Here is a 13,813-nt window from a genome sequence, read left to right as displayed (position 1 = left end):
CTGGCTCTCCACCAGGGGCCACTCTCCATGCCCCAGGGGCCTTCTGGTAGCGCCGGGAGGTGTTCTTGTTTGCGCCCGTGAAGGAGGCACATGCCATTGGCGTTTAGTGGGCCAAGGTCAAGGACGCGGCTAAATATCCCAGAGCGTCCCAGGCAGCCTCCTGTCGTCACCACCACGAAGAGTCCTCACCCCAGGACGTCAGCAGCACCCTGCGGAGGAGGCCTCAGGTCGCAGGGCTTCTCGGAGTTCCGCTACTGTGTCTGCGCTGACGGCTCACAAACCCGTCCCTTGTTGTTTCCCAAGCGCTCTGTGCTAAGTGCCCACAGAGACGTCCACCTGTTGTCATGTGGGGGCTCCAAGCACGTGACCAGAGTGGACCCTATGTGCCCCCGTGTTTTGATCTCAACACAGGCCCTTCCGTCTGAGGGTGGGCCTCGTCCTTCCTGCTCTCCTCCTCCCCAACCCGGCCCAGGGGACGGGACTTCCACACGCACCCGAGACACCTCTCTCCCCGTCGGCCTCTCCTGCCTTGCCACCGACCCTGTTCCAGGCCTGGCCCTCGTCGTCCCAGGACGGTGCCCTCAGCACCGTGACAGCATCACCATCCCTGACCCGCAGGTGAGGAAGTACTGCGCACAGGTGAGTAGCCGGTCCACGAAGGGGCCGAGGTCGGGTCCAGCCAGGCTGAGCGGTTGCCCTGGGCTCTGTGACCCCTGACCCACCGGCGCAGACCCAGCTTCCAGCTTCTCCCGTGAGCCCCGGGCCCCAGAGCTCGGAGCTCCTCACTCCTGGAACTTTCTAGAGCGTTTCACGTTTCTGTGCCATTGGAAGCGACAGGCCCCCATCTGGGGCGTCCTGGTTTCACGAGACACGAGGCTGCGGTGAACCTCGTACGAACGGGCGTCTCTTTTTCCTGGGGAAGCACCTGGGGGGATGGCTCTGCCATGGAGTGAGCGTGTGTTCACGTTTCAGGTTGCATTTCCAATGGCGATAAAAAACACACAGCAGGAAGTGCGCCTTCCTGCCGTTCTAAGTGTGCCGTTCAGCGCGGTAAGTACACCCACACTGTGGGAAAGCAGAGCCCCAGGGCCCCCCATCTTGCAGACCTGAAACCCTGCATCTGTGAAGCAGCCCGGGGGGCCACCAGCCCACATCCTGTTTCTGTAAATCTGGCCACTTCCAATAACTCACAGAAGTGAGGTCGGGGTCTGTCTCTTGGGCCTCGCTCGTTTGCTCCTCGGCTTCCACTCCTGTTGCGCATGAGCCAGAATTTCCTTCACAGGGAAGCAGAGCATCCCACCGAGCGGCTCACCTGTCACCTGCCCACGGCCACCCGGTGGCTCCCCGCTCCTGGCTGTGGGGAACAGCGCTGCAGCAGTCGGCGCATGCGGGTCTCTCTCCGCGCTTGCTCAGCTCTTTGAGAAGCTGCTGAGCTAGTTACTGAGGCCATTATTCTCAACTCCAGTCTGACTGGCACGGCATGGCAGCCTCAGCTCCTCCACGTCCCCACCGACGTCTGTCACGGCCAGCCATGCCCGCGTGGGCCATTCTCACGGGTGTGCAGTGGCGTCTGCCCGTGGTTCTCACATGCATGTCCCTGATGACCAAGGGCGCTGAGCGCTTCCCACGCGCTCTGCTGTCTCCGCGCCTTCTTTGGGGAGGTGGGGACCTGCGGCCTCAGCCGGCCGACTGGGAGATTTAGGTTTTGTGTCCAGCTGTCATCATGAGCACTGTCAGCAGCATCTGTGGCACTCATGTGAAGCCCCGTGCCTGGGAACGGTGGCAAAGCCCGTGGCGCCCGTGCAGACGCGGGACCGGGGAGCACGCGTCCATCTCAGCCCAGACAACTGCGTCCGGAGCTGTGAACAGAAAAGGACTCGTGCCCAGCAGATGTCACGGGCTCCGGAAGACATGTGGAGCTCAGAGGGGACGTTCCACGCCCCAGAGCTGAGGCAAGGAAAGGCTCTGTTTTCCAAGAGCGCCCGAACCGCAGACCGTGAGGACCAGAAATTTGGTTACTCCTGGGCTTGGGGCGTGTCTGCCCACCTGGCCCCAGAGGCATCACTAACTTTTGTGACCAGAATCTTTACTTTCAATGGAATCGAAGGTGTTCACTCGGTGTGGCTTCAGGAGCGACGGAAAGGCACCGTGGTCGCAGCCCACAGCGGTCAGCAATCCCTGCAACTGCTTCCTTTTCCCCTACCGAGACGTGGGTGTCAGTGCCAGGCGAGGGGTCCATGAGGCAGACCCCAGCGTGGAGGGACTGATCGGAACGCTCATCTTCTTGCCTCTGGAGAGGGCTGTGTAAGAGAAGTGAGGAAACTGAGGTCTTGGCGAAGACAGCGCGTGAAATTCCGCATGGGGCCAGCTTTGTAAAAGCCACAGAGACGTATCAAAGGACACTTTCAATTAAGTGAAACCCATAGAACAGAGAAAAATTTGCAAATCACATATCTGATAAGGGTCCAGTATGCAGAATACGTAGCGAACTCTTCCAGCTCATCAACAAAAGAAAAAAAACCCGAAAGATATAGAAATGGCCAATGAGCCCATAAAAAATGCCTCACGCTGCCAATCATTAGGGGAACTCCAGCCACAAAGCACAGTCACACATGCGCTAGGACGGTGACGCCGCCCAGTGGGAACTCCAGGGGACGGGAGGACGAGGACCCATGGGACCCCCGCAGCATTGCTGGCGGGGGCGGGGGCGGGACACAGGGCGGCTGCTGCTGCTGCGGAGGGTCTGCAGGTCCTCAGAGGGAAACAAAACCCCCGGAGCACGGCAGTTCCGTTCCTGGGTGTGTGACGCAGAAGAACTGAACATGATGTTCACGTAAAAACCGTTCATGCGTGTTCACAGCAGCCAGAAGGGCTGTCCCCCAAATGCCCCCCGCTGTGGAAGGACGAATGGAACACGGTGTGCCCACACACCGGCGTGCCCCACAGCCACGAAAGGGCGCGGCGTACTGGCAAGGGCGCGGCGCACACGCACCTCGGAAACGCCACGGCGAGTGACGGGGGCCAAACGCGGAGATCAGTGCACACGAAGCCGTGGACGTGAAATCTCTGGAACAGGCAAGTCCACAGACAGAGCGCGGCGGCCGGCCCCAGGGCTGGGGCGGTTTCAGGGGCCGGGCCTGTCTCGGGGGCTGAGGCAAACGCTCTGGGACTGGATGCAGGTGACGGAGGTCCACGCTGCGACGGCAGCAAAAGCCCCCAGACGGGTGTTTTAGAAAAGCCGCTCTCGGATGGCAGAGGTGGTGCATTTTACGTACCTAACTTCTACATAAATAAGAAAAGAACATAAATCACACAGAAACACCACACTCCTTTCCGCTAACGCAGGGCCACCCAGTCTTTGCACGGGACCGCTCACGGCACGGCAGCCCTGCGCTGCGGGCGACGCCCAGAGACCGAGTCCCAGCCCAGCCTCTGCCGAGCCCACTTGGGCGACAGCGTTGAGAACATCCCTCAGGTCTCCCTTCCTCCTGCTGAGCCGTCGACACGGGTGCCGGCGCCAGAGTGAAGGCGAGGGCACAGGGCGCAGACTCACGAAAGCCCTGGGAAGGAACCCACGCTGCCGGATGTGTCACCGCCGAGGGACATGCCAGGAAGGAGTGGCCGTCCACCCCGGAGACAAGGCCGCCCAGCTCTGCGCGCCCGGCACCGGGTCACACCCACGTCCGCACTCAGGAATCAGGCCCACCGCGGACACCTGCACTGCCACCTGAGGAGGTAGCTCAGGTGCGGCTCATCCCTCCCCCTTTCCCTTTTTTTATTGGAAAGAGATGGAGTTCCCTGCTGCAGAGTCGGAAAGTCCACCGTAGGAGCGCTGCCCGAATTGGTGACGCCGTGGGGAGCGCCTCCATTTAGCTAAACTGTAGCACAGTGGCAGCGGTGATGAAGCGCTGGGCTTTGTCCCCAAGAACCCGCATTTGGCTGGACCACAGGAGTCCAGGGTCAAGGGCCTGGCGGGTGGCTGGGCTGGTCAGTGACCCTCCCGCAGCCTCAAACTGCCCCAAGGAGCCTCCCGGGAACAGCGCCAGGTGAGCAGCGCGCGGGGGCTGGAGGAGTGCGTGCTGGCTCGTGATGAGGGCCAGGAGCTGCCTGTCCTCCCAGGTTAGGGGCGGCCCGCGGTCCAGGCAGCAGCTATGACAGACTCGATGGCCTCGTGGAAATGAAAGGTCTGGCTGCAATGCTGCAAGTTCTGCACCAGGAATAGAACTATTTCCCCAAACCAGCCCGGTACGTTAGCGCGCGTCTGCCACAGAGATATCCTGAGTAACGGCGGGACCAGCTCACAGCTGAGAGGACGGCGAATGTGCCGGAGGCTGAGAAGCAGGAGGTGAACACCGGTTTAAAGGTCATCCGCGCGGGGACACGTCCCCTCTCATCATTCTAGTCTAAGGACGATTACAAAGGCTCTGTCTCCAGGACGCGAGGAAGAGCGAGCTGTGTAAGCTGAGAACACAACCTACTTTATGAGCAGAGGGAACAGAATTCCATCCTGTGACACAATGTTTGAAACACCTCAGCGCCCTGGCGGTCCCTGGCGGTCCGGGCGTCGCAGTAACACGAAGGCCGCGTCAGACGCCCCGAGGCCCCGTGTGCCGGTCACGCTGCCGGGCGTGAGGCTTCCCGCTCCTGCGGCCGCCGCCAGCCTGAAGCCCACAGGGACAGAGGGCCCTTCGCGGACCAGGGACCCACGGCGCGGCTCCACGGAAGCACACTGTTGCAGCGCTGGGACCAGTGGGGGGCTCTGGTTATGCGGTGAGCGGGGCGCGGGCTCATTCACCAGCCAGGCAGGCTCACGCGTGCTCTCCGTTTTCCAGTCTGTGGTTTCTGACATTTGCAAAAATAAACTGCCAGTGTGACTGGGAGCCATTTCCATAAATGGGAAACACCCTGGTCACACGAACCTAAGCCAGGGCACTTAGCACGGAGGCTCCGGGGTGTCTGTCCCCGGTTCCTAGCCCTGCGGCGTCACACAGGGAGGGGCCCAGGCTGCGGCCGTAGCCTTGTGGGGCTGGGTCCACTCAGCGGGTGAGAAAATTCTCCTGGCCTTTCTCCGATGCTTTTGCAGACAATGCACAAGGACAGCCCATCAGGAAACTGAAGTCAGTGTAGGTCTGTGTGCAAACAAATCTCCAAAAACATTCCGCAGAGCCCCGCTGGTTTGCTTATGGGGATTCAATGGCCAGCGAGAAAGCCCAGCGGAGCCTAAGAAAACCTCTGCCTTTCTCTGGAAGCTGCAAATGGTCTGCGCTTTCATCACGAAGCAAACACACATTTGAAGAGCCGTATGTGATCGTGTCAGAGAGGACAAGATACTGACCGCCAAGGACAGCAATGCGTGCCACTGCGCCTGCTCCTCCCACCATCTGTCCACTGCTGGCGCGAGGACCACAGCAGGGTCCCGTCACCCTCAGGTGTCGGCTGGAGGAGCCGCAGGGTCCAGGGGTGAAGAAAACCAGAGGAGCCCCTGACACCTGTCGTAGCGCAGACACGGCAGCTGTTGGGGAGACTGGAGAACGTGACGGTTCCAAGAACGTGGACGCAGCCCCAGAGACTTTTTAGGGTCACGGAAAAGCACCAGGAGTTAGGGAAGAGGGTCTCAGGCGGTGTCACCTCCCACCACCGGGAGCCCAGCCCCTTCCCGTCCTTCGTTTTTCACTACAGGGGCTCTTCCCCTCTGGGTCTGCCCCTCGAGGGTCTTGGCTGGGGCGGGGATTTACACCACCCTGTCTCATCAAGTCAGAGCTCAGCACAGGACAGGGTGGCCGTCACTAAGCAAGGCGTACGTGTCCCCGCTGCCCCTCTGCTGGCCGCAAAGCCCCGTGAGGACAACCTCTCTGCGCGTGCTCTCGGCCGGCCCACCAGCAGAGGTCCCTGTTCCGACAGCCCAGTTCCACAGCAAAGACCCGGGAGTGCCGTTCTGACCCGCTCTCCGCTTCGCAGGGGCCGGGAGGAATCTGTGAAGCCCAGAGGAAAGGGGGCGGGTGGGGTCTCTAACCCACGCACAGGGAGCTGCAGCCGATGTGACCAGGCTTCCAGGGCGGAGCGACTGCAAGCAGCTGCCGCAGCTCCAGGAAAAGCCGCCCCACGTGGCCTCTCGGACCGAGCGCTTCCCGGCGGCGCCCTCCCAGCGGCACAGCCCCGCAAGCAGGCCGGTCCTTCTGGCTTCAGGGGCAGTGGTGGTGGGACAGTCCCGTTGTGTCCATGGACTTCACCCCAGAGCTGGGCTTTGGGCAAGTCCCACGTGTGTAGAAGGTCGTGGGAAAGGACACATGGCTTTCCTGGTTCACTGGGACTTAAAAACCGGAGCATCACTCAAGAAAGACTGGGGCAGAGAGGGTGGCGCCCCAGAGACAGAAGTCTGGGGCCGGGGCCGGGGCCGGGGCCGGGGTGCTGGGGGCGGGGTTTCAGTTTGGGAAGATGGAAAGGTCCTGAGGGCGGCTGTGGGGCTGGGTGCACAGAACGTGGAGGTCAGCTGCGCGCTTCAGACGGGTAACCGGGCCTCCCGCAGGCTCTGAACGCCCCTTCCCACACAGAAGACAAGCTTAGATCGGACATCTTATGTGTATTTTACCAGTTGTTTTTTTTTTTAAACCCCAAAACTGTGAATGAGTTCATCGCTCACGGGCCCCACCTGCCCTGAAGAAACAGCCAGGAGGCCGCAGCCTGGCGCGCCCGCCCCGCACATCCCTGGCTCCCTGAGCACCAAGTGCCCTTGGAGGCAGAAACACGGCCTGAAGATCGATATTCCAGCTGACAGGGGAGAGGGCGGGTGGGGATGGGAGAGGGCATATAAGGGGGACAAACGGTCTTGGAAAAGCTATAATAAAAAATTAAGGACAAACATTTTTTAAAAGATTACTAGTCTCTGCCAGGCATCATGCTAGCGTTTTATCTCCATCTGCTCAGCCCAGGAGGAGCAGACACCTGTGGTCTGAGCTTAAGGAGCTTCTCTCATCACGGCCGAGGGCCTGCAGTGCACCCGGTTCACCTGCCTCAGGAGCAGCAGGTGTGTGTTGGGCGGCTGAGCGTCCGCTGGCTGGGAGAGTGGAGCCGAGACGCAGGCGGAGCGGCCGCTGCTCCGAAGGCCAGCCCTTGGGGGCAGGTGCTGATGTGAGGAAAGGGCTTTATTCAGGTGCCGGCCACCCGGAAGGTGCAGACCCACGTCACAGAGCCCAGCTCCCCCTCTCAGTGCAGGCAGAGGTTTTATAAGGAGGGGGAGGGGAACAGTTGAAAGAGGTCAAGGCAGGGGGTTGAGAAGCTCTCCACGTGCCAACGAGCACCGTCCATTCCAATAAGGCAAGTGATGGCCCGGATGCGTCATCCTGGTTCAGTCATTCCGGCTCCATGGCTGAAGGTCAGCAAATCCCCCGGAGCTGGGGTGCCTGAAGGTCAGGGTATCTTCTGAAGTTAGCTCCTAGGATTCTTACACAACGTGCTGTTCCCCTACAAGCCCCGCAGGAGAGTCAGCACCTACAGAAACGTCAGCAGAATGGAGGGCGGGCTACGAGTCCCCGGTGCTGCAGAAGCCATACTGACGTCTGTGCAGCTCAGCTTCTTGGATTGGAATCATGAGGGTCTTCTGAAAAGCACAAACCTTTCTCGCAGCCCTGAGCACGGATCCGTAGACCCGTGTCTGGGAAACACTGACTTAAACGACTAAAGCCCCCTTCCAGGAAACCGCCACGCCCACCACGGCGCCGGAGGGCAGCCCTGCCCTTCCAGCTGACCACCACGTCGTCACAATGAACCCCCAATGAATGCAGCACAAAGCTTATCACAAGGACCCACCTCTGCCTGAGAAAGACCTCTAGAAAGTGCTGGGGCCTCCGACAGGTACAACTGCCTCCACAAAACGCAATTACTTGGGCTGAGCTACTTCCTAAAAGAGGGGGTGGGGTTAGGAGGTGAGTCTGTGGATGGGGTGGCAGGGGGAGGAGGGGTTTCCAGTGGCCGTGGGGAGCCCCATCTGGCACGTTCGGTCGTGTTAGAGGAGCTGCCTCATGGAAATACGCTTCAGCAGCAAGACTTGGGGTGTCTCCGTGTCTGCTCCCCCCGGTCTTCTCAGACAGTGGGACCTGGGCAACCTGCTCTGGGAACTGAGAGACAAGTGCCCGTGGGCACTGGGGCAGCAGGTTTGTCTCCCCGCAGCTTGGCTGTCCGGCTGCCGGCCGTTCGCGGCCTGCCGGGTCCCTGGCAGGTTTGTTTTTTCCCTTTTCCTTCTTGCGGTTCCTGCAATAGAAATAACTTTTTTTTTTTTAATGGAAAGGAACCCACTCCCTCTCCGTAATCTCAGCCACAGATAGGCCATCGAGCCTGCACGCTGCGCTTGTTGGCTGACGGCTGATTCGGAGCTCGGAGCCATTAGCCCAGACTCAGAGGAGGCCGTCTTTGAAGGCGGCAGCGCGGGTCGGCCCCGGCTTCTCAATAATGAGGCCTTTCAGATGCTGGGCCATGGGCACAAAGATGCACTCGAGGCGCGCGGCCCGGCCGAGTGCGGCGGGCCACTTCCATTCTGTCCTCGGACAGAGCAGTCCTCTTGATCTCTGGGCCGGAGCTGTTTTTGTTTGCCATTCTTTTTGCTTTTTAACTTGGTGGGCAAGTCTGTCACTTACATTTTGATCCACCGCTTAATCTGCTGCCTTTTCTTTTTCCCAAAGCCCTGCAGAGAGACTCCCTCGCCAATGGGCAACCAGCCGCCACCCTCCCCGGAGACGTGGAGCCCCCCTTTAGACGGGCAGTGACTCAGTCCTGAGGGAACAGGCTGCTGCTGGACTCGCAGCACGCCTCCTGCTCCTAACAGCTGACGTCCCTGACATGGGCAGGCGCCCCTGCAGTTAGCAGCCAAACGAGGACGTGTCCTTTCTTGGCAGGTGGGACCCCAGAAACGCAGGCACAGCTGCTGGCCTCCCCACTCCAGCTTTCGGCAGAGAAATGAACGAGGACTTGCTATTTTCTGTTTGATAGATTGGTGTGTTGTAATGGGCCCACCAGATAGCTATGGGGCACTTGCCGCAGAGCAGACCCCGAGGCGGCGGGCTCTGGGTCCCGTCACCGGGGCTGGTGGGCCTGGGCCTGTGCGCTGGGGACAGGGTCGTGAGCACGCCAGACCCGCAGGGTTGATGTTGTCACACAGACAGCAATCGCATACGTGGATACACATCACAGCCCTGTGGCCACCAACTTACAAACAGGAATTAAATGTCACCCAGCAACATGTCAACCTAATTTGTAGACAAAACTAGTTTTTCATAGTCAAGTAATTTCAAAAGCATATTTAATTTTTAAAAATATTTCCATTTTTTTCAAAGATTTCAGTTCCTGTGAGGTGCATGGGTAACCGAGTGCTTAGTGTGATAAAGCCACTGCCAGCTTCCCCGCAGCCCAGGGGCAGCGGCGAGGAGGGGGGAGGGGCTGCCGTTGGGAAGCGACGGTCCCTGTGGACAGACCAGCTACTCAGAACGCTCGTCCCCTGGCAGAGACAACAGGGAGCATGCGTGCCGGGAACCTGCCGCGTCCCGTGAGGCCCCTGCTCATAGAAAGCAAGGGACTCCCAGGTCAGTCTCAACGACATGAAGACACTTTCACGCCAGCCCCAACGGCCTTTGCCTTCTGCTCCTTCTAGACTCTCATTCTGGTCCCTTTCTGTGGATCACCCCTCAGTTTGTGTCTCATCAAATCAGGTGCCCAGAAAGGACCTTCAGAGTCCAGATGGGACGTGACAAGGACGAAGCATGGTGGAGTCCGGCTGCCCTCCTAGAATTCGGTTCTCATGTGACTTCAGCTCCTGTTTCCCATGAATCATGGGCTTGTCCCTCCCCCCGGTTCCCTCCCACCAGCAGTGCCAAGCAGGTCGCCCTCAACAGGGGCCGAGCAGGTGGCCTTCCGACACCTGTGTGTGTGTGTTCATTCATGCTCTCTCCCCTCGGTTTTGTCCTCTGCCTTAGTTCCTGTCCCTCCTCCCAGCTCAAAGTGACAGGCTTGCCTTCTGACTGCAGAGTGCAGAGCTGAGAAGCAGAGAAGGGGAGACTGCACCCTAGGAATGACCCCAAGACTACGTCAGCCCCTGCGGGTGAGTAACTTGTACCACCAGCCACACAGCCCGACAGCAGCACAGCTGTCTGTCCAGAGACGCACCACAAACGACCTCTTTAATGCTCCCCTGAAACACGTTCTGACTTTCAGAAACCACTGAGGCAGGAATTCTGCTTCTGTAGTTCCCATTTCCAGTTTAGTGTTACATGCCACATATGATTTTAATGATCCAGGACCCAGGACGCATATGTCCTAACCCTTCATTTCATACAGAGACAACATGTGAGTGCAGGACGGTGAAGTCACGTTTATGTGACATGAAGCCCCAGAGATGAGGGACCAGGGCAGAGTCCCAGCGGCGATGGTGGGTGGGACCTGCCTCCAGCTCACCATGTCCGTCTTCCTGTCCCGCGGGGCTGCTCCGACCGTCTCCTTCAGGGCCCACGTGAAGGACACCATTTTCTGAGTTGTCTCAGACATTCTCGTTTTTGAAGTTTCAAAAACAATGTCCAGTTCAATACTCCTCACTGGGCGCTGCCTTCTGGCCCAGATCTAAAGTGACCGGACCTCCGATGAAGTGCGGAATGGCCCTGGCCCTCACGGAGAAGCGGGACGCGCACGGAGCCCCGGAGGACCTCGCGCCCGGCCCCGCTCATGGCCGCGCCTATTGCTGGTGAGGCTCCGGAGGTGCTTCAGCGGGGTCCCAGGCTGCCTGGTAACGTCCGGAGTGGAGGGGAATCCCCACTCTGGCCGCAGGAATCTCAGAGGGAAGAACCTCGCCGTCTCTACAGAATCATTCTTATAATTGAGACTGTTTTCAAAACCAGAACAATAGAACATGGAAACCAAAGCTCTGAGATTCAAAGTGAATGATGGGAATGTATTTCTCTTCCCCCAGATGTGCAATTCAATTCCGTATTCTTATCCTTCAACAAAACCCTCACTGTTATTAGCTGAGAGCGTGAGTTTACCCTCATTTGGGGGAGTCCTGTGGATCCCACCCAGGGAATGGACTTGCTCTTCAGTCCCGTGTCCCTGCGGGCTGGTTCCTCACACGCCGAGCGGTAAACACTGCTCCACTCACTGGGAAAACGCAGCCTCCAATTCATGGCACCAGCATAGATTTCTCTTTCTTTCTTTCCCTCTCTCTCTCTCTTTAAACCAGGACAAGCATCTGGAAACAGAATACTTTAAAAGGAAAAGATCAGAACTTGTTTTTCAATGAGCTGAGAACAAGAGGCACCATTGTAGCCCAAAGCAAGGGTCTCACACACGACTCAGGGCGGAGAAAATGCCCAACTGCCGGTTATATGTAAGCTCGAGATTTAGATTAAATATTCTTAGGTTCCAGGTGGGTTCCAATTTCTTTCTTAATGTGTATATTCTATTTCCAAATTTAATCCTGTTTTTTTGTTTTTTTTTTTAAAAGACCTGGGCGTACTAATAGATTCAAGATGTCGGCAGCAATCATTGGAACTAGAACTGGGGCACAGAGAAAACCCTTCCCGCATTCCCGGGGGCGGGGCAGAGACGACTCAATCTGGTCTCATCAGGAGTGTGGGTTGGGCTCCAGCTCATCATCAAGGGGAGCAGGAGCGAGGGACAGAGCCACCCCTGCCGGCACCCAAAGGACCGAGCGGCCACCTGCAGCCCTGGGCCTGGCACCCCTTTGTAAAGACAGCCCCTCCAAGGCCGCAGGCATGGTCCCTCTCGTATTTCATCACCTCAGTGAGGGTAGGGACCCGGCCACCGGCCTGCCTTCCAGGTGGACTGCAGGTGGCTGTCTGTCACCTGAGGCCTTACTTCTGGAAGGACAGGCTGCAGGGGGAGCGGAGGTTCTGATGGTCTGATGGACAGGTGGGCTTCAGAGGACAGGAGGCGGGGCCGCGGCCTGGGGGCCAGGGAGTCTCCGGACCAGTGCGGGGGGCGGGGGGGTCACAGTGGTGTCAGGAGGGCTCCTTTCGGTCACAGAGAACAGACACATCACAGGGCAATCAGTTAGGTGGCAGCCGGCAGGACACACGGCTCCGTCCTGCCCCACTGTGTCCCGTGAGCCGTCCACAGGACCATTCAGGAGCTGGTGCCCTGCAGGCAGCGTTTTCCCACAGAAACCACCAGTCAGCGTTTTTCAGACTCCTCCGGCCCTAACTCCACACCCGGAACACGTCTGAATCGGTTCGACTACAGTCCGCAGGGCCTGTCTGGCGGCGTCTGCTGGAGCGGAGGGACCCGGCAGCTCCAGCCCCCGGCTCACGCCCCGCACACGCACACGCGTGTCTACAGAGGGACGTGTGCTGGCAGCTCCGTGGCAGCACTGCCTGCAATAATGCAGGAGAGGAAGCAGCCCTGTCGCCCACGGGCCCCGGGCCCCGACTCCTGCGTGGGGCTCACACGTCACAGCGCGCATGTGCTGGGTGCGGCCAGAGAACAAGACCAAGCCAACGGCAGCTGCACTGACGGTTCTCGCAAAAGCCACCACCAGCCAGACGTGGAGACGCAGAGTGGGGACGTGTGCACTCATCACTGCGCTGACAGAGTTCACAGCAGCCCACACTGGTCCACGGCGCGCCATTAGGCAGGGCGCTGGGTGCTGCGCCGTGGCGCCAGCCACATGGGAGTGAGTAGCAGGGAGCAAGCCTCTCCCACTCCCACTGTCCTGCGTTTCTAATGCCCAGCCGCCACCCACTGCACGGCTGTTACTCTCTGCTGGACTGTCACCCCCCTACAGGCACCCTGGAGCTCCTCACACGCGCGCAGCCCTGGGAACAGCCCAGCAGCGACCTGACCTCTCCAGGCCTCTGCTCCCTCCTGTGTCCGGCTCCCGGGGCAGCGGGGAGGCAGGGGGAGCTCACGCCTGCTGCGCACTTAGCACACTTAGCACGGAGCCTGGCCAGGCCCACACACACGCGTGCTGTTATCAGTAGTCTTACTTCCAAATACGTTCTTTCTCTGGGCCACTAGCTTTTAAGTCCCTGTTAATACCCAGTGAGAAGGTGAGTCCGTCTTCCAGGGGAGACTTAAGGTGACCCTCTGCCCCAGGGACGCAGGTCCCCGCGCTGGGCCTTCTGGGACTGCCACCTAGGAGAGGCCCCTCGCCCTGTGTCCACGCCTCACGCCACGTTCCGCCCCCCACCCACGCATCTGCTCTCATCTCCAGGCGGGGCCTGAGGTCACGTGGGCAGGGGCCGTGTAACTGCATCTGCACAGCTCGTGTTTTTAAAAAGTCAGCTCAGCTTGGGCGTGTCGCCACCGTGAGGAGCAGCCCCCGAGTTGTCCCGGCAGTGGGACCAGCCCCGTCCCCTCCTCAGACAACGGGGCTCTATGCTCGCCCGCAGGAAGGCCAGCTGTCAGCTCCAATTTCCCTAATCTAGCCAGATCCCCGCTCGGCCAATCAGCCACGCTCCCTGGGGAGGCCCATCTGGGAAATGCTGTGGTGCCCTTCCTGCAGGGCCATGTCACAGAAATTAGTCTGGGCACTAATCTCAGGAAGCTCTGTGCTGAGCCGAGGGGCCGAGGGACAGCGAGGTCCCTTCTGCTCGGTGGCTTTCTCTCTGCCTAAGAGCCAGGCCAGAGGGTCAGTGCAGACGCTGAAGACTCCGCCAGAGCCCACTTCCTGCCCGTGTCATGGGACGTGGTCCCTCCGGATGAGGGAAGAAGCTGCCCCCGCCCCGGCCCCTCCTGCGGGCAGCTGCCTGCTCCACCCCACACAGCGGCTCCGGGCGGGGGTGGAAACGGACCTGAGCAGGGGGCTCTGTGTGGCCTT

The 13,813-nt window shown here is 59.6% G+C and overlaps 1 long non-coding RNA gene across 5 annotated transcripts; it reads left to right on the top strand.

Annotated features, from left to right (window-relative positions):
* Window positions 1–323: 323 nt before the first annotated feature.
* LOC150008094 (uncharacterized) lies at window positions 324–11,897 on the top strand. 5 transcript variants are annotated; one of them, XR_016511097.1, is made up of 4 exons: window positions 324–618; window positions 9,963–10,087; window positions 10,601–10,723; window positions 11,216–11,400. It is a non-coding gene; the product is annotated as an uncharacterized LOC150008094 (long non-coding RNA). The 5 variants fall into 5 exon arrangements; XR_016511096.1 differs by having other exon boundaries at window positions 324–639; XR_016511098.1 differs by lacking the exon at window positions 324–618 and adding an exon at window positions 8,808–9,572.
* Window positions 11,898–13,813: the final 1,916 nt, after the last annotated feature.

The sequence above is a fragment of the Furipterus horrens genome, unplaced genomic scaffold (assembly GCF_987537825.1).
Source record: "Furipterus horrens unplaced genomic scaffold, mFurHor1.1.pri manual_scaffold_5, whole genome shotgun sequence".
Lineage (NCBI taxonomy): Eukaryota > Metazoa > Chordata > Mammalia > Chiroptera > Furipteridae > Furipterus > Furipterus horrens.
This window is presented reverse-complemented; position numbering and strand designations above follow the sequence as displayed.